Source organism: Gavialis gangeticus, unplaced genomic scaffold (genome assembly GCF_001723915.1).
Source record: "Gavialis gangeticus isolate Ggan-Ray unplaced genomic scaffold, GavGan_comp1, whole genome shotgun sequence".
Classification (NCBI taxonomy): Eukaryota; Metazoa; Chordata; order Crocodylia; family Gavialidae; genus Gavialis; species Gavialis gangeticus.
In genome coordinates, this window is record NW_017729032.1 from 262,685,538 (window position 1) to 262,691,817 (window position 6,280).

General features: G+C 38.5%; 1 protein-coding gene across 4 annotated transcripts in view; it reads right to left on the reverse strand.

The window, feature by feature from the left end:
- ZPLD1 (zona pellucida like domain containing 1) overlaps positions 1-6,039 on the reverse strand; it is a 57,125-nt gene extending 51,086 nt beyond the window's left edge. For 2 of the 4 annotated variants that reach the window (XM_019523696.1, XM_019523697.1), the window contains exons 1-2: positions 5,943-6,036; positions 3,085-3,509 (exon numbers count right to left, since the gene is read on the reverse strand). The gene's annotated coding sequence lies outside the window, so the exon portion shown is untranslated. Of the gene's footprint in view, positions 1-3,084; positions 3,510-5,942 lie in introns of all 4 variants that reach the window. The other 2 variants (XM_019523698.1, XM_019523699.1) reach the window with 2 other exon arrangements.
- Positions 6,040-6,280: the final 241 nt, after the last annotated feature.

Sequence of the window (6,280 nt, forward strand, 5' to 3'; positions counted from 1 at the left end):
ATGAGTAGGATTGCACTGTATCATGCATCTTACAAACACATACTAAGAAAGGTCTGCTTAAACTTTGAAAACTGCCAAAATAATTGCTTTAATGTCTTGCAATGCTGAGTTGCATATAGCTTCTTTATGTTACACACAAAACATTTTCAAAATCTAGAGAGAGGTTTTAACCCCCAATGTGCGTATTATTTAAAAGAGTCATTTTGCTTTCAAATCACTGCAGTAAAAACAAAACCCATTAACTAACAAGCCCAAAAATTCACATTGAAATCTTAAACTTAAAACAGTGAGAAGCTCTTATTCTGTGGTCCACAGGGACCACAAATATTTTCCAAACAGTGTAACAGTGCGTGCATTTCCACAGTGCAGTTTTAGCAAGCTTCTACAGAAAACAGGACAAAAAAAATCTCCTCCATCTAAAGAGACCAACATTGTTTTGTGTAAATGAGCTAACCAGGTCTACAGAAGATCCACACTAATAAAGCGTGAAGAATGTCACCGCCGATGGCAAATTTGAGATCAAGATTCTGTCAAAAGGGATTAATTCCAACAGGAATTCTCATAATTTTACATTCAGGATAAAATTCTCCTCTTACTTCTGCACCATAAGTTTTCTGATAAAAAGAAATCCTTTATATTGGTAGAAGATTGGAGAAGGAAGAGAGCAGGTTATCAGAACTGAGATCTGCCACATTGCTGTGAAAAGAGAACTTTAGTTCAAAAATTTAAAGTCCTTATTAAGCAAAAACTCCTTTCAAGGTTTAATTGCTCATATGCCACAGACCATGACCTTAGCCCTTACCTCTGAATTTACTCTGTGTGTGGTAAAATCCAAATCTCTTAATATAATATTTAAATAGTTTGCTACTGAAATGCAGAGAACTAGCTCCTATACCAGCATGTATGAGGCACACATACAATGTCACCCTATGACTCATTTCTGTATTATGAAACTCCAAACAAAATCCATTCTGTATTTTTCTTCTTCTTTTGAGTAACAGAATATCATATAAAGAAAACAAGTAGGGCTGCAAGCTTCAAGTGACTGAAAAGAAAATGTCTATAAACACAAGCACTGAGTAGGTACACCTCATACATACTACATTTTTCTTGAACACTAAGTCTACCAATATTATATCCAGCCATTTGTGATGGGCAAAATTATTTTAATGTTTGTAAAATAGATATTTTGTTAATTCTTTCTTTTTTAATATATTTGAGACAGGCAGTCTGACTCTGACTTCATTCACGCACGTTTTTCATTAGTGTTTCTCTACTGACATTTGTAGAATTGCCTCTGATTTCTGTATGCACAAGACTAATATTAGTCCAAGATTTCTTCCTTTTCCAAATACATTCTTTTCGTGACAGGGGCCAGATCACAGGCATAGAGACTGAAGCCTGACATGCACCACACAGGTCGCAGCTGTGTAGAATTACCCCTATGGATCCTGAAACCTGTAGTGAACAGGTCATGTTCAGTCCACTGAATTTCTCCCGAAACTGTTAATTGTGATCATGGCTGCATACTCTAGAAATTTTACAGAAATCTTATGTCAGTTCGCACAGACCACCGAAGAGCCATCAGCCACTAATGACTTTCAGTCACTTCTAATCCTGGGCTAAATTCAAACCAGTGATTTAGAGGTGAGACACTGCGCAGTAATGCCTGTGTCCCCAGTCATCCAGCCACAGGGGTAGACAAAGATCTAAATGACTATCATTCTATTTTAATGACTCCTTTTACTCTTTTGAAGAGACCAATATAAACATAAATCTTCCATAAATAACTGTTTGATGTCAGTAGCAAATAGATTATGCTGCGGCCATCTGCTTCCTGCTCAGAAAGCAACCATTAAAATACGATTTTCTTTTACTAAAGCAGCAATAGCTTATAGAATCAGGATCACTGAAACTCCCTTGTTTTTAGGGAAACAAATATTTGACAATGAGGTCTTAAATAATTTCTAACAGTTATACAGTTTGGGCATATAATGCTGCTAATACTTCATTTTGAGAAAGCAAGAAATGCCTTAGGTTTCCTAAAACCTTTTAAGTCAAAACACATACACAATGTTACTATGACTTTTTTTTTTTTGCGGGGCGCGAGGCGGGAGAGAGAGAGAGACACACACACACACAAATGGATTCTGTTCTGAAATGGAAAAATGATTCATTTAGGAACATTTCTTTCGCCTTGTTTTGAGTCCCTCTCATAACCATTTTGGACCCAAAACAAGGTTTGAAGTCATTTTTAGAGCCAGCCTCTATAAATGAACCTGACAGGGGCTGCTCAAGATCTAGGTGAAAGAAAACATAATATGCCAGGCACTGACAGAATATTTTTTGATCAAGAGCACACAACAGTACTAAGCAGAGCATCAAGTCCCATCAGCTGTCGTCTTCAGACCATGATAACATTCTTCTCAGGATACATCTAACATTTACAATAACCATGTCCATTTGAACTATATCAGTTCATCAGTTTAACAGAGTCTTGATTTCAAACTGCAGCTATCCTCAATCAAGAATATATTGTCATTTTTTAAAAAAAATACAAAGCTGGTACAATCATTATGTCCATTTGTCGTAACTGGAGATGCTATTTCCAGTCATGGAACTAATGTCTTTCAGTTGCAATGGGAGCCAGATAAGAAATCTCACTTATCAAAATTGTCTGTTTGCTTCTGTCAATGCAAAGATTGTGGGAACTGGCAGACTGACACCACAAATCGGATAAGATTGTTTCCTTGATGAAATTACTGAGAGAGGGTTTGCCAATGTTTGACCTGAAGAAGTAACCTCAAGGCTTCAAGGGACTCATTCCCTACTCCCATCAAACAACAATAAAACCAAAAAATAAACACTTGTTTTCACACTTGGATATGAATTTGTTTTCCTTTTTTTAGTAATTGATTCCCAATGTAACTCTTTCTCCTCCACCTCCACAGCTAAAGTTGCCAGTGAGGTCAGTGTTGCCTGACAGGTGATAAAAAGATAAATAGAAAAGTATTCATTCTTTGATATTTACCAAAATGTCAATATTTTATAAAGTTTTAGGTGGCTTACATGATGGGCACTTACCCAAATCCCCTGTAGCTGTCGAGTCAGCTGTACTCCATCTATCCTGTACTGCTGCATGTGATTAAGTGTTTGACTTCCCTGCATGGCAAAACTTTTTCAGAAATTACTCCGACCCTTCAGATGGGGGAAAGAGACACTCATTATGAAAATTCTTTTTAAAAGTATGCCTGGATTTTAGATGGGAAAATGTGACAGGTCTCAAAATGCTTAACAAGTCTGTTCATCACCAGACTGAAACCTGAGCAGGTTCTTTTTTTGGTGGCTTTTTCAATCCCGCTCTGCACTCACTCTCATTTTTTTTTTTTTGCACTCTTTTGATCTCCATCTTTCCACTATACAAATATCTCAAGAGGTCCATGTGGGGCAAACAATCAATCTGGAGAAATTATTCTGTCATCAGCTTGTTCAGGAAAAACCTTATCTGCCTTTAAAAAAATAATAAAAAAAGAGAGAGAGAAAGAGAGAGAGAGAGACAAATACCGAGATAGGATCAGGAACTAATCTGCAAGGTTATCAATGTCCCGTTGTGAGAAAAGTCTAGCCTTTTCAATTCTGGGTTAAACTCATCCTAACAGACAAAAAAAGCGACATTTCATGTTGTGATGAAAATGTGATATGGAGTGTCATCATGAATATGGGTGTCAGCAGAATGATAATTACCGACAGGACATCAATGCACACAAAGCCTACTGTACACAAAAGCAAAGATCAAGCTGTTAGAAACTGAACCTGCCTCACAACATCTATTCCCATATCTCTGGAATTCTGCTTTTTTTCCACTACGTTTTGTTGGTTCATTTTTTTCCCCTGCCCCTCTGGTTTTTATTTCAATAATCCATACTTATCGTCTTTATTATAGTTCAGTTAAAGAAATGGTAATCTACAGTTCCCGGTGCCACTGAAAAAAGCTTTGATGCATCTTGGCATATTAAAGTTTTTCTTTTTTTTCCCTTTTTCTTTTTAAAGGGCAAACCCCTGCCTTTGCCGTCACAGCACTTAGGATACAACTTTAAAGACCAAAACATGCTGTGTAGGCTCAGAGTCCTATGCAAGGTGCCTTCGTAATTTTCCAAATGTCTGCTAGTTACAGCTATGGCAAAAGCCACGTGGGGCTGAAATAATGCATTAAAGTCTTGCTTGTATCATTCTGTTAAACACTGGTGTATGAAGGCAACAGCAGAAGCAGAAAAGAAAAGCATACCTTTGCTTTAACAGTACAATACAATTGTTTTCAGTAGGCACTGTCCATAGTAAGGGTCGCATCTCATCACACTTTTCTAGTTAGAGCACCAGGAAGTGTTCATTCTAGGCAAAATGGCCCCCAGAAATCCCAGAAGCTGCCGGACTAAGGCCAGATCCCTTTGAGAGGTACCGTCAGCCACAGCTATGTTCCAGCGTGTAACGAAGCCGTGGCACAGTCCTCCTTCAAGGCACTGCGCAGCCCCAGTGGAATTAAGAAAGATGTCTATGATCCTCCACCAATCCTTAAAGTGGGTCATCCCTCCCCCTCAGTATTGTGATGCCTCAAAAGAGGAAAAATCTGGCCCTAACCAATTCAAAATGCTGATGGAGAATCAAACCCCACTGTCCTTATGTCTTCACAAGGCAAAAGCCTCACTGATAGCAGTGGACGGTTTGCTTGGGTACAGACTGTGGTCCATAATAAGAATTAGAATAAACCAAACCCTGTGGGCACGTGTTACCTAGGCAGATCTCTATACTCTGATTCAGGTAAATGGGTGTTTGGCTGAGTAAGGACTGGGTAAACACAAAAGTCTGTCCCATGACACTGTGATGCAGTATCGTCTAGAGTAAAGAGCCCAGATATGGCCTAATAAAATGAAGACAAACACAGCAACTCTTATTTATTAAAATGTAGACAAGCTAGCTCAGTGCATCACACAAATCTACAGTGGAATATCTCCCCATCCCATAAACCTGATTGCTATTTACCCTTGAGCAGATATCCAAAGCACAAATCTCCTGTTGGTTCTTTTTGTTTGTTTTTTTTAAAGACACCTTTAGCATAAAATAAAGGTCATGGCTTGCCTTTTGGCCATGAGATGAGATTATTAAAAACATCAAATCATCTTAAGATGCTCCTTGCAGCTTCTGTCTGTTGAAACAGACAGCAAGCTCAGCCTCACAGGGATCTCCAATGACATTTAGGCTGCTTTCCTTTGTATAGGAACACAATAAAACGCTGAGCTAGATTCATAGATATCATTTCACTTTTCCATTTCAATATAAAGCAAGTAGCACTTTCAGTAAATAAAAGGTATGGCAGACTCCAGGAGAGGTCCTCAAACCCTACACTGCACTGAGAAGATGTGTAGCCGGTGTAACAGTGCTCAAAGGTCATTGTAGTGTTACGCCTTTAAAGGGGGGAAAAAGGGGTCAATTCTTCTTACATTCTGCAGCAAGCAGGGAGTCGTTTCACCAGGGATAATGTAGTTTCACATTAGCCACACGTGAGAATGGCCAAATCAAAGGCCAGCATGCTTTGCTATCACTGCACTGCAGTGAAAAGCAATGCTCTGCATTCTGCAGCTATGAGGCCCTAGTAAGACATGCACCTTTGGAGGCTATTACCACTGTCATCAGCACAAACAATTCCCATTGTATAATCTTATTAAAATGATTACTTACACCGGTATTATGTTTGTGTGTTTGGGGAAGCTCCACGCTATTCCCCCTCAACCAAGGTACCCACTTTGGAGCAGCAACACAAAATGGATTAAAATCTGTTAGATTTGGTTGGGGGTGGGGCCGCAGAAGGAAAACAAAACATATTCCCACAGTAATTAACTCAGCGTGTTATTTATAGAAAGCAATGAACAAACCTCTGTTCTACTTACCAATAAGCACTTCACCATTATCAGATTATGCTGTAAACAATCCATCCAAAGGACACGCTGCATGCACCCATAAAAACAGAGGTTTCATTCTCAAGCTCTCTATAAATACTGGCACTCTGCAATTTCATTGGTCTATAACATGTTATTTATCTACTGTTTAAAGTTAATGAATTGAAATCCACTTTATTCATTAACATAGAAAAATAAAAAAACAAGAGTATTTCCCCATTAATTTCCATGAGGCACCCTTCTCCAACTGAGATGGCAAGTGACTGACTTTTTTCCAGAAAGCACGAGCTTGCCAAACATTCGATTCTCTGACTTTACACCCTTTATTT